Source organism: Mycteria americana, chromosome 15, assembly GCF_035582795.1.
Source record: "Mycteria americana isolate JAX WOST 10 ecotype Jacksonville Zoo and Gardens chromosome 15, USCA_MyAme_1.0, whole genome shotgun sequence".
Classification (NCBI taxonomy): Eukaryota; Metazoa; Chordata; class Aves; order Ciconiiformes; family Ciconiidae; genus Mycteria; species Mycteria americana.
The window spans coordinates 118,055-145,249 of record NC_134379.1 but is presented as its reverse complement, the minus strand read 5'-3'; the positions used below and the strand labels follow the sequence as shown (position 1 = coordinate 145,249).

The window sequence follows — 27,195 nt, the reverse complement described above, 5'->3', positions numbered from 1 at the left end:
AAAGTTTTCCAGGAGAGGCAGAAGCCAAGCTGCCAATTTTGTTGGCTGTAACATATCACATCACTGGAGTACTGTCATTCCCCAGGAAATAACAGTATAATTTATTCACTCCTCACTAACAAGCCATGACTCTGCCTAACATCAACATGCTGTGCACCATGTCCTAGACAGGTGGGTGGTTACTGCTGCTTTGGTGACTGAAGCTTTCTTTAATCCTCACATTTACCACAGATGGAAGGGTAAGCCAAAGTAAAAACACCATAAGGAGAGACATACCACATCGCCAGGCAGCACTGGCAAAAGGACATGGACAACCAATGCTGTCCCTAGAAACTGTGAGGCTGAGGCACCTCAACAGCAGAAGCTGGCTGTCCCAAAATACTCTTCTTTGCTGGGACAAGTTATGTATTGACACCACAAGCCCCTCTGCTCCTGTGCCAACTCTGCTCATTTGTGTGGTAACACAAGTCCCCACATACCAGTACATACATATATCATCAACAACTTTTTCCTCCAGCGTCTTTTGTGAATGAGGATCTTAATGGAGGGAGACCAGAGTCCTTGTCCCTACAAACTCTCTATCTAACAAAAATTTCTTAATCTTGGCCGCCTTCTCTCCTTCTCATTGCTAGCAGAGCTGTTCCTGATTTACTCCACTGCAGCATGTAAGCAAGCAGAATCAAGCCTGCTGTTCAAGTCAGAAAGAGTGAGCCTTGTCTCCCACAACACAGAATCTCCTCACTTCAACCAGAGCAGAGAGGGGGAGGATCAAGCCTTTTGGATACAAGAATGTTGCTGCTTATCCCATCTTCTATTGGGCAGGTTTGTTTTCAGAGTTGCTGGGGCTGGGGATGGTGCAGGGCCATATTCAGTGCTAACAAGAAAGCTCATTCCATGAATAAAGAATGACCCAAGACAAGCAAACCAGCAGTAGAATAAAAAACCCAGGATCACTCCATAGCCTCTAAGGACAAAACTGGGTCTTTATTATGCCAGAGGTGAATCCAGTTGCATCAGAATTCATCCGTCCCAGGAGAGAAGCATTGAGATAAGAATGCAGTGAATCCACAACAACAGAAAGCGTTCCTGGTAGGGGTGATCTCTCCTGACACTGTGTCTACTCCTCCCCAGCTAGCCACAGGGAGGGAAGGAGAGACTTCTTCCATTTTCAAATTCAACACTGTCCTGATAGCCCCCATTGTTATAAAAAAGGTATATGCTCCTCAACAGGTAATGAGTAAACTCAATGAACTCAATGAACATTGGAAGTGCATGAGCTTAAGCAGTTGGATTGATCTTTGCAGCGCATGCGATTGTCTTATATTTTAAGTTCTTTAAGGTCAAAATGACTAGGCAATTGGGTAAAACCTTGCAAAAATCATAGAATCATAGAATAGTTTGGGTTGGAAGGGACCTTTAAAGGCCATCTAGTCCAACCCCCCTGCAATAAGCAGGGACATCTTCAACTAGATCAGGTTCCTCAGAGCCCCATCCAGCCTGACCTTGAATTCGTTTCCAGGGATGGGACATCTACCACCTCTCCGGGCAACCTGTTCCAGTGTTTCACCACCCTGATGGTAAAAAATTTCTTCCTTATATTTAGTCTAAATCTGCCCTCTTTTAATTTAAAACCATTACCCCTTGTCCTATCGCTACAGGCCCTGCTAAAAAGTCTGTCCCCATCTTTCTTATAAGCCCCCTTTAAGTACTGAAAGGCTGCAGTAAGGTCTCTCTGGAGCCTTCTCTTCTCCAGGCTGAACAACCCCAACTCTCTCAGCCTGTCCTCGTAGGAGAGGTGTTCCATCCCTCTGATCATTTTTGTGGCCCTTCTCTGGACCCGCTCCAACAGGTCCATGTCTTTCCTGTGCTGAGGACTCCAGAGCTGGACACAATACTCCAGGTGGGGTCTCACCAGGGCAGAGCAGAGGGGCAGGATCACCTCCCTCGACCTGCTGGCCACACTTCTTTTCATGCAGCCCAGGATATGGTTGGCCTTCTGGGCTGCGAGCGCACATTGCCAGCTCACGTCCAGCTTTTCATCCACCAGTACGCCCAAGTCCTTCTCCGCAGGGCTGCTCTCAATCCCTTCATCCCTCAAGCCTGTATTGATACTGGGGATTACCCTGACCCAGCTGCAGGACCCTGCACTTGGCCTTGTTGAACCTCAGGAGGTTCACATGGGCGCACTTCTCGAGCTTGTCCAGGTCCCTCTGGATGGCATCCCATCCTTCAGGCATGTCAACCGCACCACTCAGCTAGGTGTCTGCAAACTTGCTGAGGGTGCACTCGATGCCACTGTCTGTCATTGATGAAGATATTAAACAGTACTGGTCCCAATACGGACCCCTGAGGGACACCACTTGTCACCAATCTCCATCTGGACATTGAGCTGCTGACCACTACCCTCTGCATGTGACCATCTAACCAATTCCTCATCCACTGAACAGTCCACCCATCAAATCCATAACTCTCCAATTTAGAGAGAAGGATGTTGTGGGGGACCGTGTCAAAGGCCTTACAGAAGTCCAGATAGACGACATCTGTAGCTCTTCCCTTGTCCACTGATGTAGTCACTCCATCATAGAAGGCCATTAGGTTGGTCAGGCAGGACTGGCCCTTGGTGAAGCCATGCTCGCTGTCTCGAATCACCTCCCTGTCCTCCATGTGCCTTAGCACAGCTTCTAGGAGGATCTGTTCCATGATCTTCCCAGGCACAGAGGTGAGGCTGACAGGTTGGTAGTTCCCAGAGTCCTCCTTGCTACCTGTTTTAAAAATGAGTGTTTCCCTTTTTCCAGTCACCGGGGACTTCACCTGACTGCCACGGCATTTCAAATATCATGGAGCGTGGCTTGGCAACTAGAGCAGCCAATTCCCTCAGGACTCTGGGATGCATCTCGTCAGGTCCGATAGACTTACGTATGAGTACTGAAAATAACTGTGGAACCGTTCATTTCCCCCCCTTATTTGCCAGAGGATACTAAATTGGAATTACTACCCCGATATCGGATTATTTTTTTGTATCCTTCCAAACCTTCCTGCGTATGATGTGATTTGACCCAAATAGGAGACAGGCTCAAGAAGAAAGCCAGACATGCAAAACTGTGTGGCTGTTCTTGCTTGCTCTGATAAATATCATGGCTGGAGCTAGGGTAGCTTCTCTGAAAAGATGACTGGATTTATCATGCTATCAGATAGTTTACTAAAGATAAATATGCTCTTATTCAATGGTATTGTAATAAAGCACATAAATTAACACAGTGCTTTGGAATTATGCAGATTTGTATCAACCAAACATTTGGCCTGTGGCCCAGATAACGAGCAGGGATAGGGCAAACCTGTGCATTGTAAGTAACCCACGGGATCAACATCTCCCTTTCCCAACACACATTCTTTCCATTTTTGGCTTCCTTCCCAATTGGAAAAGCAAAATTGAGACAGTAATGAAAACAATGAGACACGATACATTGATTCAAGGATTCCAAGTGCTCCTGGCCCATATGCATCTTCCATGTCCTTTTTGGTCATCAAAAGCCTTTGAAATAAGGAGGAGCTCAGAGCAATGCTCTCAGGCATGAGGAAAGAGACCATGTGAGACATGTGAAATGGAAAGATGGGTCTGCAAGACAGGGACACCTGGAAAGCCATATTGTAAGAGTGCAAAACCTCTTTCCTCAGCGAAAAGATACATTCTGATAATTTCCTCATCAGTTACTTCCATCACACACAAGGCAACATAGTTCCACTCATTTCTCCAGTTCCAGTGTAAAACTGGCCAATTTTTTTTCCTTTGCTTTCAGGGCTCAAACTGGCAAAGTGCACGTTAAGGTTAGAGGCTTGACAAACTCCAGAGCAACTAGAAAGTTCTCCTAGGTTATAGTATCATTTACTGATAGAGCTTTATCTCCGCTGATGACCCTATTACTGTCCATGAAGTCAAGCTCCTCTGCTTACAGGTTTGTTAAGAGCAGTCTTCTAAAGGACACACTCCCTTGGCCTTCAGGGACCAGCATAAAACTCACATACACTTCCCTGTGTTTTCAGGAGACTAAGACTCTGGGTGGTTGCCAACACAGGTGAGAAAAGGATAGATGGATCTTATTGCTCTGCAGAACAGACGCAATATAGCAGCCTTTCTCTTCCATCCCCTCTGAAGTACATGACAACGCAGAGAAGACAATGAAAAAGACAGAAATTTGATGTGAACGCGCCTAGGAGTAATCAAAAAAAGATCCTCCTCTGCAATTTGACCTGAAAAGCACACCCTTCTCAAAGGAAGGAACTCCCATCTAAAAGGAAGTTCATTCAGAGTGAGGGAGGTCATGAATGTGCAGCATACAGTATATTCTACACCTATTCCTTATACAGACACTCATGGGGTTAAGAGAGATGATAGAGCTGATCTGATCTAACGGTACACTGTGGCTGAGATGGACAGCCAAGTCCCCTGTTACCATCCTCACTCCCACTGTTTGTGTCACACCGGCTCCAGGTTCATCAGAACACTTCATGAGCCAATTCAATCGTTTAATCCAGCAGAAAACAGTCCAAGTAAAAAAGAAACAGATTTGCTCTCTTCTGGGCTAGTAAGCTGAGTCAGCCCAGAATAGAGTCTGAAGAGCCCAGGAGCCAATGGAAGGAGAAGGAAAGAACTGGGTAGTACTCAGAGCAGCAACTGGGAAAGGAAGAAGACCACTTCCACTGGGCAGCAGTGAGCAGCTAGTCTGGTTCTTAGCATGCAGTAAGACTACCCTTGAATGGAGTCAGTTCCTCAGTCTCACCCTGCACAAGGCATGCTGATTAATTAGCGCACAGCAAATTTGTGATACCTCATTGCCCAGTAACTTCCAACGGCAGACACAGCTCTCACCACACTGGCAAAGCTTCATAAACCAATAGGGCGGCAGGGATCGATGCCAGCAGGGAAGCTGTCCCTGCCTTGGAAAAAAAAAATAATCAGAGAAGAGATGCTTTCCTTCAAGAATGGCGGTGAGATGCAACTGCTGTATTCTCTGACAGCTACCCACTGGGGTGGAAAATGTTTTCTCTGTGGGAAGGCTGCTTTCGGCAAGGTGTCAGAGAACAATGCTGTCACCAGCCTCGGCCACACTCATGTTTTCCATGTCTCTTTCTATCTTTTGTTCTCACGTAGTTACTTGTGCCTTTTATCTGGCTGGAGCAGGAGCCATTTATCTCCTGTGGTACGTTGCTTCCCAGGGAGAGTCTGCCTCTCCCTCTCCCTTTCCCTCTCCTCAACAGCTTGAAAACCATACCTTAAATTCTGTAAAGTGACCAAAGGCCTTGTTCTCTGCCATCAAAAGAGTCTAAAGGGTGTGCTGTGACAGGCGCTGGACAGTCCTGGTACTGGAAACCTCTGTACTGCTGCCAGCCAAAATTCTGCTTGTGAAGAGACTAAGACTGTATCTCTCCACTACCGCTCTCCACTGCCACCACCAAAAGAGCAGCGAGAATAAAGCAGGATCCTCAGGGTCTTGGTACTGAAAGCAACAGAGGATTAAAGAAGTGAGAACAGAAGCTAAAACGAAGCACTGAAGAGCAGGCAGTAGGATGAGGAATGGACGTGTGTGGTGTTGTATAAGCACCTGGCGTTTCGGTACATATGGGTCTATCCCATCTGCATTCCACTTACTCTTAAATTGGGCTGTGAGAATAAATTTAGTGTTGCCCACAGATGCTTAATCCCTTCTTATACGTGCCTTTTCCACTTGGCAAGGAAGTGCTATCTCCAGCTAAAAGCTGAAGGTAAAGCTGTCGTTGGTTTTTCTGCACAGACTAACAGGTCAGTCTGTGTTGCCTCCCTCTGGTGAGGAAAATCCTCAGAGTATTTTTGAATCATTGTTTTTCTGCCATTGCTGGGGCAGAGCAGAAGCACAGTGGCTAACCTCAAAGAGAACTCAGTTCAGGGCTCCTAATTCTGCAACATTAATGACTGAGTTTTGCAGGTACGGACACTTCGCCTTAGCAAACGGTGGCCTGACAAGGACTGGCAAATGGAGAAGTTCAGAGAGGAGCCAGGACATACCCGATTTCCACAGAATCTGCTGTCTTCCTGCAAACAGATGACCTTCAAATACAGCCAGGTGGCAAGCACACGGGAACACTTGAAAGTTTCAGAGGAAAAACATGCCAGACTTTTTATCCCAGCAGGCATCTGCTCATCCTCCTGCTGACTCTCCATTTCCCAGTCACCTGCAAAATGCCTTCTTTTGTAGAAGACTCCCATAGAAAGGCTTACCGCATGAGTGTTTATTGTTTAAGGGTTTAAGTCCAGAGAAAGGATGTCACAAATTCTGTCCCTTCTGGCAATCGGCCCTTAGCAAAAGGTTTCTCTAATGTTTAAACCAAGTGTCTGCATGGGTGTGCACTTCATACTGACAAGTGTTACTCCTGTGCGAGGGCAGTTCATGAGCCAATTTTGCAGCAAGTCTGCATTGGATCTGCAATGGAAGAACATTATTGTTTATATTCCTCTGACAAAGTAAATGCTCTTCAAATTATGCCAGTCCTTCCTCAGCTTATCCTAGTCCTGACTGCAATTTATATGCCAAAAAACATTGCTATTCCTCTCCCTGGCATTCCAGCTGGGAATCGATTTTCCCTGCAGGAAGTAGGTCATGTGGCAGTATCTTCGCTTTTGCCCATTTGTTCTTTGCCAAGCCCCATCCTCACATCTTCTTGTCCTCTGTCGATTCTGACGCGGTTGGCCATTTTCCACTCTGTACTGGGAAGCTGGCTAAAAAAAAGAAAACAATCAACCAGCTTCTGCTCATTGCCAGATGCTGTGCTTTGTAAAGATGGCTTGGGTGAGATCTTGCTGGCCAAGTCAGTAGCAGATTTGCCAGTGATGTACGGGATGCCACATCAGGCTTTTCCTGCAAGAAGCAGTCCTGACATTATAGAAAGCACCTTTTCATACTAACAACAACCACCACCAAGAATTGGTTCTGAAGGAGTCCAAAATGCACTGTACAAACTGGACGTAGAGGTGCAATGCATTAAGGGTGGGAAATGTTTCTTTCTTACTCATTTTCAAGACAGCAGTTTTCTTATTTTTCATGCCAGGCCAGATGCTTCTAAAACTACAGGCATAACTGCTTAATGTGGTAGCCTGAGTCGCTTCAACCACTCTGTCAGAGACATCCTCCCTGCGCTAGTCATCTTCATCCCTCCTCTACCTCAGTTCCCCTATATGCAGAATACAGCTAATAACATCCCCTCAGGTAAGGCACCTTCCGTTGACTGTCTTGCTGAATATGATGGTCAGCTGTTTTGGTCACAGACTATTTTTTACCCCGTGAATTACTAGGTGGCATCCGGCATAACTGGGAGCTCTCAGTACTCCTATAATAGAAGAAGTACTTGTAACACTGGCACCATGCATAAGGCAGCATGCCATCCTAACCACCAGCTTAACCCATCAGCTCTTGGCACATTCACAGGTTTAGGCTTGGAATCTTGATGACTATGACCAACCGCCAGGATACATGGCCAGCTGTTAGGATGTGATACTTTGCCAGCCCACATTGCTTCTTTCCCCTTCCTCTGACAGGTTCCAGGCTACCAGAGTTTAAGCAGCAACCTGCAAGACAGCTCAAGCCTTCCACAGGGGGAACGTTCCCTATGCCAGCAAGTGGTGCCTGGCATCTTCCACGGCTCACTCCTGCTTGCTGTCATTTGTATTCCAAAATTAATCCTCTAACCAATGAGGAGAAGAAGTTAGAGAACAAGATTCAAAGTTTTAGGTTGCTCCCAACAAGACAGTTTGGATTAATCAGCATATGTGTTTAAAACATACTATAATGACTGGCAGCGTCAAAGCAGAGCTGAAAAATACCGTTTGTAAAAGCACTGGATTAAGTGGGCAGCTTCACAGCATCAGGCAAAGCAGAGGGAATGACCGCATCACTGAAATGCGTATGTGTCCACTTGAACTCCGACTCAAAAAGATGCATACACCTGTGTCCAAATTTGCATCTAATTGGCTTTGTTCTTAAAGACAGATACTCAAGTGTTTTGCTGTACTTCAGCGTGACACAAGAAACGTAGACGTGCAGTGCCAAAGCAAGTGCAAACCACATCAACGCACATGCAAAAGACCAGAGGCTTTGCACTTACTCTGTGAAACATGATTACTACCAGAAGGCAAGTGCACACACAAAAAGATTGCCAGTGCCCTCAATGTGATTTGCCAGTGTGTCGCGTGCCAATCCACATAGCACACTGCAGTCATAATTCCGGAGCCCTTAAAATCAATTGTGCAGTACAGTTGCATAGGGTAAGTGTCAGATTTCCTTACTTCAGATTTGTTCCCCTTTGGACGTAATTTGTAAGTTTGTTTTATTTTATGAACTGTTTTAGTTCCTTGAGACTCTTTTCAGTCATGTTAGCAGACCAGTCAGAGCAGGGACTAGCAACTGGGCTCTGGTCTTCCCTCTGCCACTGACTTTCCAGCAATAATTGGGCAAGCTATTGAATCTCTGGGACTACTGAGGCTTAAAGGTCCTTTACACTCTTCTGCCAAAACTGGGGTGACAGGAAGTGGATGTGACTTCAGTTTGCTGTAAGGCTTCTTTAAAAAGCCAGGATCATATAAAGAAAGAAGTAGGTTCCTACTCCATAGTAGCTCAGATATGTTATTGGGTTCTGTGAACTGATCTTCCTGGACAGCACTGTTGATGACTTTTACATTTGGAATACAATTAAGCATTGCAGAAAACAAGCTGATATATCAGAGGACTTTCCACATTCCACCCTTTGGAAGTTACTCCTCTGCAGGGAAGCCTGGGATCATGCCTATCTTTTCCCACTAGCCAGCATCTGAAAATGGATGCCTGTCTGTTTACTCCCATCGGCCAGAGGAGGTAGCCCTCCAAAGCTGGTGGGGCTGTACCTGGATGAAACTGGTATAAGAAGAGTAGGGGAGTGCAGCCCACTGATCGTGGAGTTGTTCTGCCCAGTTGAGGAAGGGGATAGGCTCCCTTTCTTCTCACAATGATCTAGCAACTTGGTAAGTTTTAGCTGACCTTTCCATCCTTTGTTAAGTGTCACCATCCTTCCTCCCCCCAAGAGACACTGAGAGAGAAAGTGAAATACCATTTTTCCTTGCTTGTTTCAATAGCTTGCCTTTTCTCTCCCCTTCTTTGACCTGTAGCTTTTCTCAATCCTCTCCATGCCTTTTTCTCTATTACCTTATAAAATCACAGAATCACAGAATCATATAGGTTGGAAAAGACCTTTAAGATCATCGAGTCCAACCATAAACCTAACACTGCCAAAACCACCACTACACCATGTCTCTAAGCACCTCATCCAAACGTCCTTTAAATACCTCCAGGGATGGTGACTCAACCACTTCCCTGGGCAGCCTGTTCTTCCAATGCTTGATAACCCTCTCGGTGAAGAAAAATTTCCTAATATCCAGTCTAAACCTCCCCTGGTGCAACTTGAGGCCATTTCCTCTTGTCCTATCACTTGTTACCTGGGAGAAGAGACCGACCCCCACCTCTCTACAACCTCCTTTCAGGTAGTTGAAAAGAGCGATAAGGTCTCCCCTCAGCCTCCTTTTCTCCAGGCTAAACAGTCCCAGCTCCCTCAGCCGCTCCTCATAAGACTTCTGCTCCAGACCCTTCACCAGCTTCGTTGCCCTTCTCTGCACCCGCTCCAGTACCTCAATATCCCTCTTGTAGTGGGGGGCCCAAAACTGAACACAGTATTCGAGGTGCGGCCTCACCAGTGCCGAGTACAGGGGCACAATCACTTCCCTAGTCCTGCTGGCCACGCTATTTTTGATACAAGCCAGGATGCCATTGGCTTTCTTGGCCGCCTGGGCACACTGCTGGCTCATATTCAGGCGGCTGTCGACCAACACCCCCAGGTCCTTCTCTGCCAGGCAGCTTTCCAGCCACTCTTCCCCAAGCCTGTAGCGTTGCATGGGGTTGCTGTGGCCCAAGTGCAGGACCTTGCACTTGGCCTTGTTAAACCCCATACAATTGGCCTCGGCCCATCGATCCAGCCTGTCCAGGTCCCTCTGCAGAGCCTTCCTCCCCTCCAGCAGATCAACACTCCCACACAACTTGGTGTCGTCTGCAAACTTACTGAGGGTGCACTCGATCCCCTCATCCAGATCATTGATAAAGATGTTAAACAGAACTGGCCCCAACACCGAGCCCTGGGGAACACCACTGGTGACCGGCCGCCAACCGGAGTAAACTCCATTCACCACCACTCTTTGGGCCCGGCCGTCCAGCCAGTTCTTTACCCAGTGAAGAGTACACCCGTCCAAACCATGAGCAGCCAGTTTCTCCAGGAGAATGCCGTGGGAAACTGTGTCAAAGGCTTTACTGAAGTCTAGATAGACAACATCCACAGCCTTTCTCTCATCCACTAGGCGGGTCACCTTGTCATAGAAGGAGATCAGGTTGGTCAAGCAGGACCTGCCTTTCCTGAACCCATGCTGGCTGGGCTTGATCCCTTGGTTATTCTCTACATGCTGTGTGAGAGCACTCAGGATGATCTGCTCCATCAGCTTCCCCGGCACCGAGTTCAGGCTGACAGGCCTGTAGTTCCCCGGGTCCTCCTTCCGGCCCTTCTTGAAGATGGGCGTCACATTCGCTAATCTCCAGTCAGCAGGGACTTCCCCAGTTAGCCAGGACTGCTGGTAAATGATGGAAAGGGGCTTAGTGAGCTCTTCTGCCAGCTCCTTCAACACTCTCGGGTGGATCTCATCAGGCCCCATAGACTTGTGAGTATCTAAGTGGTGCAGCAGGTCACTCACCATTTCCCCCTGGATTATGGGTGCTCCAGTCTGGTCCCCATCCCTATCTTCCAACTCCAGGGGCTGGGTACCCATAGAACAGTCGGCCCTGCTAAAAATCTTTCTTTTGCCTCACTAGTCATCGCTTTTCCTACTACAGTCTTGTCATTTGGGACAACAGGAAGACTGCCTTTCAGGCCACTTCTTCCAGTAGTTTTTTAACATCAAGTTCCCAGCCAGAGGATCTGGGGGAGTGAAAAGGTGGGAGAGCTTGGAAGGTAGGAAAAGAAACCTAAATTACATCACATGAGTGTGATGGAATAAGCAGAACTGTATGGCTAATTTGGTCAACATTCACTACATCTTACAGACTCTGACAGGAGCATGCATGTGTCTTTGTATGACTGGTACTGTTTGTATGACTGGTACTGGCACTGCCCCTATATCACACGCAGGTGCACCCATGTGCATTTGTGAGCTGAAGCACGAGCTGGGGAATCCTCACCTGAAAAGAAGTTATTTCTAGACTCATCTTAAGTCATACTCATTTCAGACCTTGAGAAAACACAACCTACTAAAGTGGACTAATCTAAAAGCAAAGTAATCCACCAGAATTTATGCAACAAGGGTTTAAAGAGGTGCCTTAAGTGTAGAAAGACTTGGGATAGTTTAAATAACAGAAGCTGATTCTAAAATGGGATGATTTGAGTGCACGTGAATAATCGCCGCTCAGATGAGGTTTCACAGCCTGATGGCATGTGAAATTACAAGATTTTAGCAACTAAAGGAGCATAAACATTCTAAATATTAAAAATCAGTTATGTTCTTAGTGACTTATCTTGATCATTAGTTCTAATCTGCAAAGCTTATTTGAAAACAGCTGAAGATAACAATCACTTTGTGTGGGCTAATAGTCAAGAGTCCTCATAACTGACAGGCAACTTTTCTGCGTTATCCTTGCTTGGCACCGGGAATTATCACAACGCTGAAATGATGATGGCAGAAAGAAACAGAGTGCATGCACAAGGTATATGCCTGCAGATATATGTGCAATCACGTATATCCACAGGCAGCAAAAGGATCAGCCATTCCCCGATTTGTGCAAGGTCTTTCAGCTCCTTCGGCCCTGTTCACTCACCACAAGAAGTACTAACAATCTCTGTTACACTTCAGGGTGCCAAGCCGTGTAAAGGGTAACATTTAAGAGACAGCAGTTGCTGCCATGGCTGCAAACTTTGTTTTCTCAATACTGATCTCAGATAACGCTGAGGCCTGGTCATCCTCTCCTCAGCAAATCACTATCCGATCGTGTGTCTGACAGCGTTCCATGGGCAGTTCCAATTCTTTCCAGATCAGAGTTCTAGCTTTTCATGGCAGAAGGCAATCTGATACTCTGGCCTAGCTCCAGCTTACACAGGACTGCCAGCCGAGGGGAAGGCCTCAGCGATGGGACATTTTTTGTCAGCACCTGTCTCAAAGTGCTCTGTTACAGAAGAAGTGGAAAAAAATCTATGGTGACTTCACCAAAACCAGTTCCTTAATCACATCTCCTCCTTAGCACCTGCTTCACCATGCACAGCGTCTTACAATGTGTCTTATTATTAGCCATTATTTTCCACAGCACTCAGCTTACCCAGTCTGGGGGCCAGGGGTGACACCACTGGGAATTCCGAGACTGGGGCAGAGGTGGGCAAAAGGGAGAAGTAACTGCAAGTCTTACGGGACTCTGGTGCGCTGTGAGAGTGACCCAGGCCGGGGGTCTCACAGGCAAATTCCTGGGAGGGAGGATGAAAAGCTGCTACTGGATTTTGCATTTGAAAGGAGCAGGGTCGCCCAACACTATGAGAAGGGACAGCTCCATGGTTAGCATCCTGACGTTCCGTCAGGCTGGGACACCGCTGCATGCTTCCATGGCTGGGGAGCTTCCTCTGTGGAGCTGCCAAAAGCTGGCTAAAATGGCCAGTGCTTTGTTCCCAAATAAGCTAATTGCAGTCTGCTTTTGTCTTCATTCCAAGAAACACCTTTGTCGAGCATCTGGAGAGTTTCAGGAATGTCAAGAGACCAGTAGCATGCTGTTCTTGCTCATGCCTCGGGTGTAATCTACTGCTAGGTACCCCACTATCTCACTCTGCATTCCCCAAACACTTCATAAACTACTCCAGCTTCCATTATGGAATTCTTCGGGCTCTTTGACCATTTATCAGGCCAGGGCTTGATAGTGGCTTTCCTGTCTGATAATGCTGGTTGATGAGCTCCTCAAGCATCCTTCACAAACCCTCCACCACATTCCTGTGTACCACATAAAATTCCCACAGTTTGGATAGTGGCCTGACCAGTATGTCGGCTTCTCTCTTTTCCCAACTGGGGTTCCCTTTTTCCTGAATGCTCTGCTTTTCTGGCTTGTTATCCTTCCCAGCTTGCTATGATCTCTCCCTCTCTTTCTTGTTCTACAGCGAACCGATTTCATTATGCCTCCTTTTGGGGGGAGATTGCAAGTGTTAAAACATGCTCACAGCCTATGGCAAACTTGTACAAATTTGATACAGTCCCCAAGAGAGAGTGATCAGCTCTCTTCCTTCAACAGGATAATTTTAGCCCTTGGCTGCCATGGCATTTCAGCCTGCGTGACATAGGTGACACAGTTAACGGTCATTAAATCACTGACTATACCAGCAATTGGCAATAGAGTCAGACGTTTACCAAGGGCAGCCATGTAATATTTGCAATATGATTTCTGCAAGGCTGGGAAAGACTTCTACCAAAGACAGAACACAGACCTTGCATATTCGCATTAAACATAATGGAAGGAATGATCTGAAGCTACTAATCAAGGTAAATATGCATATGCTATGCTGGTAATTTAAAAGATAACAGGGCAAATTCCAGTCTCGGCTATAATACTAGGGTAAATGTGGAGTTATTCTATCAATTCCTGCAGAGTTACTTGAGATTTACAGTTGTGTCTCTAAAATCAGAATGCAGGCCTTGGTTTTGATTTTGAAGACTGCACATCTAAGTACTGGAGTACTGGATTTATTAGGATTTTCCCAGCCAACTTCTGCCAACAGCAATGGCAGTTAGGTGTCTTTTGGTTTTTGGGTGTTTTGGGGTTTTTTTGGTTGTTGTTTTTTAAATATCTGACCAGAAGTTAAACCAGAGCCCCAACACTCTGTTATGAGAAAGGACAGGGAAACTGAGTGGGTGAGGAGAATATTGGGAGAGGCATGCTATAAGTACATACGAAGGAATGTTAACAGGGAAACTAAAAATAAATGGGGGCTACAGATGAATCCTGATATAACTGCTTTGACCTCAATGGAGTCACATTTTGTTTCCACCGAGCCATTGCCTCCAGCTCTGGCTTCATATGTGATCCTTCATAAATAGCTAAACATGCTCTTATTCACTAGCTCTGTTCTCCCTTTATTGCTGTTCAGGGACTTCTGAGCTAAAAAAGAAGCTATCTCAGCTGCTTATAAATTTGCAGTCACAGAACTAGTGAGGACCGTGCAGGGAGACTACGTTTCAGCTATAGCAAGCCACTATAATAACAAGGATACCAGAGCATCATTTTGACATATTAAACTTTGGCACCGAAAACATGTAAAACTTTATGGCAGATACTAAACTTAAAGGCCACTTCAGTATATTCCCAGAAACCAGGTGTTCAAACAATAAAAGGGGGGCAGTGGTGAGATACAATCTCAAGGTGATTACCCTCTCTTAAATTCTTAAACTGTATTACCAGTGAAGTAATACAATGCTAAAGACTTCTTCTGACGATACACCTATCTATTTAATGTGAACCCGCTACAAGAACGAGCCTGAGCTTCCTGTTACCTAAGGCAGTACAAATGCACTGATATTACACTAGCATTCCTTGTTTCACCTCTCATATGCAACAATTATGTCCAGACCCTTCACAAAGTTCTGCTTCTCCAATATTGAACTCCATTCCTCTGCTTAACTGCATTGTTTAAATACAGACAAAATAAAGGACTGACTCCCATTGATGACAGTGGTATTTGGATGAATTGTAAGACCTTGACTGTAGTGTAGTTCAAGCGTACATAAAGAAGTGGGAGCTAATCTCTAGCCAGCACCAACTGTCCTAGACCATCTGAAGTTAGTAAAACTAAAAATATTTACATTCAGTGCAGAGTCGTTCCCCCAGGCATCTGTAGTATAACAGGATATAGCATGCTGATGATATAAGGACACAGGTAGCTCTGAGAGAGCTTCCACATCAGTGCTTTGGTCACAGTACCATAAATACTGGACACTTCACAGATTATGATCTGGAACACGGAGAGGCAATCAGTGTCCAGGTGGCCTTTATCCAGCTACTGGGAATGCTGGCTGGTTAACTGACAGACCAAACTAAGCGGTAAGTTATTTTGGGGGACGGCGGGAGGGTGCATTTGTACAGGCAGAAAGAGAACATACCATGGCCACCGCATACCCATAACTGTGCCTTGAGTTACCTAGCTGGGCACATACAGAGTTTGGTCCTCCATGATGGCTGGCATTCAAAAGCTGAGGCTTGTGTGACAGTGGATGCTGATTTATCTGGGAGTGCACAGAATTCAACATCAAAAAATGGAAGCGACTAGAAACCGTCTCCTTCCTCAGGCAACTATTTGAATAAGAGTTCCCATGCTTTTACCAACTATTTGAACAGCTAATCTGAGCATTTCACACTCGCGAGTAATCATGTTTTGCCTAAGCATAACGGTTCCCCCCATAGGTCATCAAGGTGGTTTAAACTCATGGCCTTCAGCACTGTCACGAGCCTTGCATGGCAGTGAAAAAAAAAACCTAAACAATTCTATAAAAGAGGATTGTTATCCTCTCATACGGGCCAATAAATGAGTAACAAAGGAAGGTGTTCTTTATCTAGGCTTACAAGAACATTCACAAAAAGAGGCAGAGAAAAGCACTCTCTTCTCATTTGTGTTTTGCTTCATCAAAACCCTTTGATCCGAGCTGTTGCTAAGAATTTCTTAGGCACTACCCAAGTGCTAGCACAAGCAACTGAAAGGCACTAGTCTAGAAGCACTGGACAAGCTAGCTGGACCCTGGTGAGGCATTAACATCAGAGCAATGAACGCTGAGATGCAGAGAGCGGCAGCATGCTCGCCAATGACCTAGCTTCAACTCATTTTATATAGAACTAAACTAATCCCTGATTCCTTAGATACATATACCTCCTCCTGTGAGTAGATCACTAAGTCCTTTAAGAAAGCCAAGATTTTCATCCTCATTTTACAGACAGGACAGAAACGGAAGCATTTTCTGAAGCGATCTGCCTACAGCACCAGTGGTTAAGCTGCTGGACAAGAACTCGGCTTTGTACAGTTCTCATTTAGTCCTCTAGCATCAGGCCTGAGCTTTGCCTCCATGCTGCTTCAGTGCCCTGACAGCTGTGAAAGGAGGAAGCCAGGGGAGTGCACCTATCTGTCTGTCTCTTTCTCGCTGCCCTAAGATATGTCCCTCAGCAAAGAAATATTTAAGACTTCCCTGATGGAATTAAACTGATATGACTTCCTCATCCTTCACCCTAAAATCAGAGAAAATATGGGGACCTTCATATGCTTCTGGTTTTAAACCTTCCCATGAACATCAACATCAAATCTTTCCAGAAATTCCCGCCCCCCCCCGATATATTTAGAAATGTGGGGTTTTCTTCCATAATCTGAAGAATTGTGGAACTGGCAGTTCCTTTACCTATATCCTGTACAGCTTGGTACAGCTTGGGAGCTTTGCTCCAAATTAGCATTGCAAAGTAATACCCAAAAGAGTTGAGATGCAGAGCAGAATAGCAGGCATTTGACAACTGTTACCCTGAAACCAGTGGAATATACAATACCTTTTTTCCAGCCTTGCTACTGTATTCCAAATGAGCTCCTTACAGCGCAGACCAGCACTGGGCTGCCCACACCAACAGCTGGCAGTCTATGTGGTGGTCAGCAGTAGGCCTTCTACATGGGAGCTCGCAAGCAGAGGTGAGCTCACTCTTCTGCTACAAGCAAACCGGAAGCTACATGAATGTGATTAACCAGTACTACTTAGTACCAGTAGTCAGGCCCTGAAGCTTACCCTTCCTCAGAGTATATGCAGAGTAAACTACACTCTCCTTTGAAATACCTGGAGCTATTTTCACAGATGTGCTAAGATTCAGAAAGCTCGCAGGCAGATAAAGAGTCTGGCTCACACCACTAAGAAAGACGCAACTTTGTTCTAAGGTTTTTAGCAGTCAACAGAAATAGCACTTGGGAAAGGTCAGCAACTCATCTTTCTGGACCCAATAACAATAACAAGGCCAGCAAGGTTGTTTTGTGATGACACCCACAGTGAATTATGACCTGCAGGGGCTGCGTGACAGCAGGAGCAAATAAAATGCGGTAATGTGAGTCGCAGCTTGAACATTGCGATCTTTATGGCAAAGGGATACTATTTTCACCAAATACAAACATACAAACAAACAGCCAAGGAGGGGCGGGGGGCAGGCAATAGACAGACGATGCTATTACCGGCAGGATGATTCCGTGTCTTTACAAAGTAGCAAGCTTTGTAACAAGATGCCCACTGAGACTTAGAACCACAGTATCACTGTGCATGCGTTTGATAACAATCAGTGAGAAACACTGAGATCAGAAGGCCAGTGATTAGAAGGGTTCACTTTGAATGGATGTGCCTAAGCAAAGGGATTCTGGTAAACAAGTAACTAACCCAGTCTCTTAACCCCCACTCCCGAGCTGCATAGCACCTCACTGGAGTGCTGAAATGAATGGCTGAAGGTCCCGAGATGAAGACGTTGCAGAAGAAATTGGTAGCTTTGATTCTTGTTCTGACTCTGCTGTGGGTTTGGTGCATGACCTCTGTCAAGTCATTCAAACTCCTGTCGAACGTGTTGTTCCTGCTCATCCACTGCTTCCTCTTTTCCCTGCTAGAGGTTGCTGTCCCTTCAATTCTGCACCTATGGTCCATCCCTAGCAATTTAGGTCACCTTTAGCACTTTCAGTAGAATCCTACTAAAACCAAATCAATTCTGAAACATTTTCCCAGAATTCTGGATATGCTCCATCCATGTCCGCTGAAAGGAATTGGTACCTAATGCTCCCCACGTCAATGGAAATGTCGTGGTTTAGCCCCAGCCGGCAGCTAAGCACCACGCAGCCGCTCGCTCACTCACCCCCTGGTGGGATGGGGGAGAGAATCGGAAGAGCAAAAGTAAGAAAACTCATGGGTTGAGATAAGAACAGTTTAATAATTGGAACAAAATAATAGTAATAATAATAATTAATTGTAATGAGAAGGAAAACAACAAGAGAGAGAGAGGAACAAAACCCAAGGGAGGGAAGGGGAAAAAAACCCAAAGTGATACAGCCGCTCACCACCCGCTGACCGACGCCCAGCCAGTCCCCCAGCAGCGACCGCTACCCCCTGGCCAACTCTCCCCAGTTTATATACTGGGCATGACATCATATGGTATGGAATAGCCCTTTGGTCAGTTTGGATCAACTATCCTGGCTGTGTCCCCTCCCATTTCTTGTGCACCTGGCAGAGCATGGGAAGCTGAAAAAGTCCTTGACTAGTGTAAACACCGCTTAGCAACAGCCAAAACATCAGTGTGTTATCAACATTATTCTCATCCTAAAATCCAAAACACAGCACTATACCAGCTCCTAGGAAGAAAATTAACTCTATCTCAGCCAAAACCAGGACAGGAAAAAACAAAATCTATTAACACCAAGCATGAATGATGTTCCAAGTTGCAGGGTACTACCTTGAGCAGATGGCTGAATGAGATGCTTTCTAAACACTTAAACCCAGAGAACCCATGAGAAACCTGAATGCAGAAGGGGTAACAGAATACGATAAAGAGAAAACCAAAGGCCTGTGAATTATAGTCACACAGCACCTACAAAGGCATTTAAGATGGCTAGATTTGGGGTAAATCTAGGTACTCTGAATGGCTTTCTGGAGGAACCTCTCACTCCATCAATAAGACAGAGAGATCTAGGGAGACATAAACTTTTAAATGATGCACCCAAGCCTAAAATATGAACGCTGCCACTTACAGCTACATTGAGAGGACTGTGCAAAGCCTGGGAAGGTAGATACTGACTACGTCCACACCCACTGGGCATGCACATGCTGAAAAGCTCCTCAACCTAATCAAAATATCATTGCATTTTAAATATTTTTCAAGATTCATATTGTACTCACTGCCTTTGTTATTGTAATCTACAGGGATCAGATGGAACACTACGCAGCTTAACTTTCAAATGTCTGCCCTGACCCACACTTAAATTTGGAAGCAGCTCCTGCTTTCCCCACAGATCAAACTGACTTCTCTCTCTGTCTCTCCTCAGCACTCCCAACCCACACGTTCAAAGACATCATTATTTTTAATGTCCCAGTCCACTCCAGAGCCTGTATAGATAGCACTTAGCGTTTGCCACATCTGGGGCATTACATTTTCTGAGTACTGTGAATCACTGATCAAATAACCAGTAGACCATTTTCTTGCTTTGAAAATTGGCCTTTCTTACAGGCTGATTCAAATCTATGAAATGAGCCTTCCCAACGCTCTCGATCACACTCCAGAAACTAGGACCACCACTCATCTCTTCTCCTGCCCTTTGAAGAACAAGTTGCATTCTTTTGAATGCATCTCCCCTAACCTAGAGCTGTAGAAAAAGCAAAACCACACCAAAATAAATAACCCCAAATCCTCCCAAGAAGAAGTCCAGAACCAAAACATTCTACCAAAGCAGAACTTCCATGGCACACTCTTCTCTGCCAGGGAAGGTGAGGAGTTCAAAAAGAAAGAGTGACAGATGTTAGCCACCTCACTTGGTGCACCACTGGAAGGCACCCAATATGATGAGGTGTACAGCATCATCTGGATGGTGTACATCTGATGAGGTGTACAGCATAACCATCTCTGGAGAATGGAACGGAATGCAAATGCCCGAGAGCATTGCATTTGAGAGTAAGACATGGCATATCTCTAGCACCTTGAAATAACAAAGTGATCAGAGTAAAGCAGAGAGAAGTAAAATCTGCAATTTGAACTACAATCAACCAGCTAAATGCAAGAATTGCAACTGCACTGCCTAGTTTAAAAAAGAAGACAGAAGAGAGGGGGGCGAGAGGGGAGAGAGAGAGAGAAGGCGTTTCTCAGGAGAGCAACCGCAATTAATGGTTTGTTTTTCAGCCTTTGGTGGGTGAGGTTTTAACTCCAGGATATCAGGCTCTTTGTAGTGCTGTCTAACAGGAGTAGGGGGCATCTCTCACATAGTGAATAGCTGAATGAGAAGGAAGACGAACTCTAGGAACTACATATTTAAAATGTCAGAGTACAGACAGTCAGCCTGTGATATGCATTTACGGAAAATATTCTCCTTGAGAAAACTCACCGCTTAGGTTTCTTTAAGGAGCTTGTAATAGAAGCAGCATCCCATGGACTACAGTGGCACATCCCTTTTGGTGTCATGGGTGCAGGACTGCTCCCGGTCTACTAAGGCTCTGCCTTGGTGCTGGATACCACTGAAAGGGAGAGACAAGGAAAGTCTTGTGACCCAAATAAAATTCAGAAAAAAAATTAACCTTGTAGAAATTTTCAACAGGACACTGGGTACCATCCTGTATTCCAGACAGTAGAGGCAAAATGCAGACATCTAGTCACCTCCTTCAAGCAGCTCTGCAGCAGCCAACAAACTGTTTGAAACAAAGCCTACATCTTTGAATTAAAGTCTGAATGAAGTGCTCTTCCATGCCCTCCTCCTCCCCCCCTACTCCTTATCTCACACAGAAGACTACAACCTAAGAGTCAGGAATCTGTAACTTACACCACGGTGAAGAACGCAAATTATTCCTTTCCAACGGTACCTACTGACCCAACTGGATACGTAATCAGAGTAACGATGAAAACGCAAGCCAAACCAAGCCGAGCCAACATGAAAAATGCAAGCCAAACTCTGGAGCAAGCAGCGATTAACCTGGTATCATGCTCCTCTCTGGGAACAGCCCCTGTTCAATCTGCAGGGCGTTTGAGAGGTTTGTGTTAACAGAGGCACCATCATTTGGACAAAACACAGAAGTGAGGAGCTTGCACTGGCACTTTTTGGACACTGTCACTACTTCTATTTTGGCCCACCTACCATTTGGGAATGACTCTCTTCTGACATTCTAAAATTCCCAGTATTGCCTTCCATTGTACACAGTACCCCTCAGACCTGTTCCTGAGTTATTGTCTGGGGGCTGTTAGAGCTTGTTAAACATCTGCTGCATTCTGTCTCAGGGAGCTTATCTCAGTGAGCAGTGGGTATATTCCTCCCTTATCGAGCCTTTCAGAGCTTTGGGGGAAAATATATACTCTGTAAATATTCCCGTTCCACATTATTTACTGCATTCTTACTAATTTATTACCACACAAAAGACATTCTGAAGGCGCTTAGAAGTAGCCTCTGTGCTGCTTAAACGTATCAGGCATGACTATGAAAGTTAAAGTAATGCCTGTAGGTCTCACTCACTAGTTTTAAAACCAGATGGGACAATTAGGTCATCAACATGGCATTCCTGATCGTGCTCTGCAGCCCACCGGCAGTCAGAAGGGTGCAGGTAAGTGATTCACAGCAGGCCCATGAAACGGTATCATCGTATACTGTTCTCATTCCAAATTTAAAGGGAACAGTGGCTGGCCATTTGCAAGAAAGTACATTCACTCATGACCCAAAACATCTGGGAATGCTTGTTCCAGGCTGACCTCCTACATTACACAAGCTATGGAATTTATCCAGTCAGTGAGGAAATTCAATAAAGAATCAGGACTCCATCATACTTGAGGCAGTACAGAGAGAGCCAAGTCTGTCTCAGTCCTCAAGAGCATTCTGATTGTGTAAGGTGAGAGCTGGCAGGTGGCAAGTGTAGTGGGCAGGGAACAAGAGGGTTTTACATTTCAGAATCTGCAGACTGGAAATAAAAGATGATACCAGAGTCAGTGTTGGCAGGGCAATGAGAAAGCCACAGTTGAGCTGACTTCTAAAAGGTCTGCGCTTCATCAGAACAACTGTAATAAGTTGTTTCCCATGAGGAAATAAGCCACAGTTGAGCTGACTTCTCCTCAGGGAGAAGGTGGCACCTTCCCCCACTTTAGTGTTTGGGGTAACTTTACAAGTGCAGTCTTCCATCTGTGGCAGTCACGACTCCATCAAAACAAGGTCCCTGCTGGGTCACGTGCCCCCATACAGTGACAGCCTGTCCCCTGAGTATGCCACAGAGGCAGGCAAAGGCTGGAAGGAAGAGGAGTTTTATTCCCCTGAAAGCATGAGGGGCTTCGCTTACCCAAGGCCTCAAAAAAGAGGCAAGAAAAAAGGCCGGGAGTACAAAGGCTGCTGTTGCCACCTGTGACTCCAGTCCTTAGACTTAACTTCTCTCCCACCATTCTCAGCCCTGACTCAGCTCAGTACACCACTGTGGATGCCAAAGAGGGGATAAAAAAACCTGCAGCTGAGGGGAGGGAAGGCTACTCTGCCCTTGCCAGCTAATGTTTCTATGTGGCTTTTACAGGCTTCTTTTCCCATAGAGAACTGAGAGCCAGTGAGGCCAAAGAGTTTGGCAAGAAAGCTGTGAAAAGACCAGGAAGCTCAGCTTTCGTTCAGTACTTGCAGTTACACTTTTACGTCCTGCAGGCAGTTCCTTTTCACATGTATTTCATTGGTTGTGAAGAATAGAAGATGACAAAATTGACCACTTGAGGACTGAATAAATCGGTTGAGGGAAATGCAGGTCAGAGTTGCATGCTGGAAGGACTGCTTTCTAATTTTGTGCCACAATGCAGATGGACAGATGGGAAACTAATCCTGAGAGCTGAATGCAATGTGCATTCATTTACTTGCAGCTTTCCCTGCTAAGCATGATACTATAGCTTCAGCAGGAGTGAAAACTGTTGTAGACAGGAGTTGTAGAATTACCTCTTCTCAATCAAAATACAGAAGGGTGAGGGGGGGAAAAAAAAAAGATAAAAAACCCCCAAACTCCCCTCTTGTCTCTGCCGGGTAGACCCATTAACGAGACCTGGATCTATAAAAGGCTGAAATAACAAGCAAGTGAATTCATCTTCTGCACTTAATCAGCACAGCTGCAGCACTGACATGCATGGAAAGGGAACTATGGGAAGAACAGCAGCACTGACAGCCACAACGATAAAAGGATAAACTCGCCAGCTGTCACCAGCTGTCTTCCTACAACCCAAGTAACTGTCACTGAATCCTCTCTGGAGATGGCACATGCTCCACAGATCGCCTTGTCAGTCATGCTGTGTTTCTAAGGGTAGGCTCAGCCTTCGACCATGTCACAATTTTCCCAAGAAAGGCAACAACTGGCTCCAAATGAAGGTTATTAACAGTCAAGAAGCCCTGCGTTCTCTCCAGAGAGGGGACTGGCTAAGTAAATGTGCGATGCAGAAAAGCCTCTGTGGGAAAGATCCCTTGCCCATGCAACAAAGTAGAGCAGGCATGTCTCTTGTGTGAATCTAGCAGTCAAGACAGAGGAAGCTACAGTGAAACAGCTCTTGGAAAAGATGGGTTTGACAGCCCCATCGTGGCTGTCCCATACCAAGAAAGGCCAATGACAGCTAGACAGCAAGCAAGAGTCTGCAAAACCCTTCCAGTGTCCAAGAGACAGCACAAGGTAAATATGACTGAACCTAGATTCCATGGACTCTGTCCTCAGTCGAGACGCAGCACAGAGGGAAATCAAGCAGGATGTGTCAGGCTGCAAGGATCTGAATGAGCTGTACTTCCTTCAGCAGTGGCTCCTAAGGCCACTTCCACACCAGCACCACCTCCTTTTGCTCACTTCTGTCCCCTCGGAGCAAAGGTTACCATAGCCACAGCAGCTGTGTGGGGCTGCCAGCTAGAGCACATCTAGAGAGTTATTTGGTTTTAAAAGAAAAAATCTCCTCCCCAGGTGTTTTGTTTTACAACTCAATCACTTTACACACCCCCACAGAACTACGGATGGGACATTAACGCCTCCCAAGGTGGGTCAGAGCCTCTTAATCCAGACCTACCGCCCACAAAATAACTGTAATCGTTACCTACAATACAAGCCAAAGAAAGAAAGTGAGGAACGTAGCTAAAACGATACTGCGTGACGCTGGCCTCAAACACACGCAGCCATTGTGACTTCATCACATGTTCTGAATCTCTCAGAACAACTCTCTGAAACCCCTGATAGCATGAGTAAAACTCCCCTAGGACCACAAATCTGCAAAGTGCTCTTGGTTGCTTGTCATATTCTCATTCCCTTACTTTGGATGCAGGAGCAGACAAAAGGACAGACAAAGAGGAGCAGACAGTATTCTGTGTTATACTTTGCCAATAACATACAAACTGAGCCAGGGTACTGGCATTTTGCCTGCAAGCCAGAAGCTAGCTACGGCCAAGTGCTAACTTAGCTTTGACAAAGGCTAGCTCATCCATGCTGGGCAAATCACTTCTCTCTTTCTGGCCTCAGGGTGAAATACATGGGCAGGCTTGCTCAGGCACTGAAGCTAGGATAAATAGTTCCTTCTCACCGTCCCATCCATCTTTCTCTTTACAGAGATGCTACAATGGTCTGAGTAGTCATGGTATAAACTAGTTAACGGAGATAATCCCCAGGATGGAGGGGTTTTTTGTTTGTTTGTTTAAAGAAAGCAAGCTAGAAGTAACCGTGTCACAGCACAGCCTCACTGACTCCCGAGTTACCAAACCAGGGAGGCACCGAGTTAATTGCAGGGCAAGGGCAAGCGCAAGCAGTGGAGGGCAGGAACTTTTCCACCAGAGAAAATGGATCGGTCACATCCTAACAGAAACGGGCATTGGGATGATTTCCTTCTTCAGGCAGGGCCTGTTAGCTAATAGCATACAGCTAAGATTTTAGTAACATGCTCCCTCAAATACCCTTTGCTCTCTCAAGGCCTGTGACACTGACTTAACTCCTCTAGACAAATTTTCAGTTGTCCCACCTGTCATTCCCAGGTAGCTGATGAAACAGAAACCCTAGATCACTCATACTAGAAAGAAGTAAACTCCTACTGCCCTTGAGTACATTCAGCTAACTAAACTTCGGACAAAAGATAGAGTGGCCAAACTGCCCCATCGTCATAAAATACAGCACTTTGATTTTATACAGACATATAATCTTGATTGGAAAGCACTAGCAAATCCAGTACCTCCTTGGACAAGTTGTTCCAACAGTTGATTCCTCCCACAGAGGAAAAACAAACAAACAAACTTGTTTCTAGAGTCTGAATGTGCTTCGTTTCTGCTTCCAAGCACTCGATCTTATTGTGCTCTTCTCAGATGGCACAAACAGCCCTCAGCAAGGATGCTTCCCCAGAGGCGCTCCGAAGGCACGACTGCGGTGTCTCTGAGCGATCGAGATGTAGGCCGCCTGCCTCCTTTCTGTGGGGCTGGACTCACACGCTGCCTAGCATTACCACCACCCCATGGGGGATGCACCTGGCTTCCCCTGGCCTCCGTACCCATGGTCTCTGATGGACATGCCATGTCAACACCCATGAGTGGAGCTCCCACAGGCTTGGCTCTCAGGCATGCCGCTGAGGCTGTGCCCAGCAGCAGCTTCCCGCAGGGGCTGCTCAAATCCATGTCCCTTTGCAATCAGTAAAAAGTGTCTCAACACAGAGCTCCAGGGAGGACATTACACATTGTGTCTGAGGAAATGGGGACCAGTCCTAAACGGCTCTTGGACCATTTTAAGGTTCTTTAAGGTTCTAGAGCAACCCCTGTGCTGTTCACAGGGCTGCGGGGAATTTCTCTTGTGTTGCCACGGACATTTGGCTGTTAGGAACTGTTTGCATCATCCTGGCGGCAGCCAGGGTCCCTCTAGTGCTGTGAAAGGTCCTGAAAGCCGCTCCTGCATTATCCATCAGCACCCTGAGACATTCCTGGTATGTCTGGTGCCAAGGGCTGGGGCCTTTGGTGGCGGGGGTGGGAGTTGAAATTTACATAGGGACAGGTGACTTCCCATCAGTCCCACTGAGCCCCACTGCATGAATTAGGGGCGTTTTGGTGTGTACCGAGGCCTGCCATTTGTCATGCAAGTTTTCTGTTTAGCCTTCTTTTCTGTCTCAGACTGTTCCAGGAGCTTTCTGGTGTGCTTCAGGGTTTTCCGATTGCCTTTTGGCATGCCACTGGGCCATTCTTTTGCCTTTCTGTGCTCCCAGAGTCATCCATTTGTGTGTCTCCCCCGGTGTTTCTGTTTTTTCCTTTAGTTGCACTGCAAAATTCTCCATTTGTTCTCTTGTCCTCTTAATACAACTTCTCCTTGCACGATCCAGGTCTCTCTATTTAACTTTCAGCATGCCATTTTCGGGAGCTGGGGCGCACCTCAGCTGCTTTGGCAGACCCCGCTGACCCCGGCAGGGCTAATGGCGATGGCTCATGTGTTTCCGATGGACAGCCGCACTCGGGACCAAGGGGCTGGTGGACCGGAGTGCGGCCGCGGCCGGATGGGTAGGGGTGTGTTGCCTCCGGGGGACAGTCGGGCGCCAGGGAACTGCCGAACATCGCCGGCTAGGGCCAGAACTGCGGCTGCAACCGTGAAGCGGGCGAGCGTCGGCGGCGGTTTTGTGTTTCGTGCTCGGGCAGCGGGTCCCGACCACTCTGAGGGGGGAGACGGGAACGACCCAGGCAACTTGACAGAAAAGGTGGGAGTCCCAGCACGCAACGAGCAAGGAAAGACCCTGCCCAGAGTCACAGGGGAAGCCACAGTACCGGGGCCGCAGCAGGGCAGCGCACTGCGTTGGTGAGGGGCGGGAATCGCGGAGGGGCCGCACGGAAGCTCTGCGAGGCTGCCGGAGGCCGGGGCTGCGCCAGAGGGGGCCGGCTGGGGGAGCTTACTGAGGAGTCGTAGGAGCCTTAGGTCAGTTGGACACGGACCTGGGCCAGGTCGGGGCCGTGTCGAAGCGGGGAGTCGCGGGGGAATCCCTGTGGAGGGTCACATAGGAGGAGAGGGTTAGAGCACTTCGGGGCCGCTCCGAGAGCTCTGCGCTCCAAAGCGGCTTCCGGGTCTGGACGGGAGACCTCCCCCTGGCGTTACACCCCCCACAGCAATACGCACTGCCGCATGCCGGGAGACGTAGTCCTCCAGCATCGGGATGCTGGCCGGGCGCTTTGTTCTCCGCAGCATGCCGGGAGACGTAGTCTTCCGGCGCCTGACCGCGGCGGAACAACTGACGTGTTGTTCCGCGCGGCATGCCGGGAAACGTAGTCTTCAGTAACCGGGCTTCCGGTCGGCCATGTTGTTCCGCGCGGCATGCCGGGAGATGACGTTTTCTGGCACTCGGCTTGCGGCGGGCTGTGCTGCCCTGGGCACCCTGCTGGAGATGCGCCCCGGAGCCTTCT

The 27,195-nt window shown here is 46.8% G+C and overlaps 1 long non-coding RNA gene across 3 annotated transcripts in view; it reads right to left on the bottom strand.

Annotated features, from left to right (window-relative positions):
* The window catches only part of LOC142417554 (uncharacterized), a 37,793-nt gene extending 10,902 nt beyond the window's left edge, over positions 1-26,891 (bottom strand). The window contains exons 1-4 of one of the 3 annotated variants that reach the window (XR_012778047.1): positions 25,002-26,891; positions 20,200-20,329; positions 17,504-17,763; positions 17,384-17,418 (exon numbers count right to left, since the gene is read on the bottom strand). This is a non-coding gene — a long non-coding RNA (uncharacterized LOC142417554). Of the gene's footprint in view, positions 1-5,879; positions 6,456-17,383; positions 17,419-17,503; positions 17,764-20,199; positions 20,330-25,001 lie in introns of those variants that run through there. The other 2 variants (XR_012778049.1, XR_012778048.1) reach the window with 2 other exon arrangements.
* Positions 26,892-27,195: the final 304 nt, after the last annotated feature.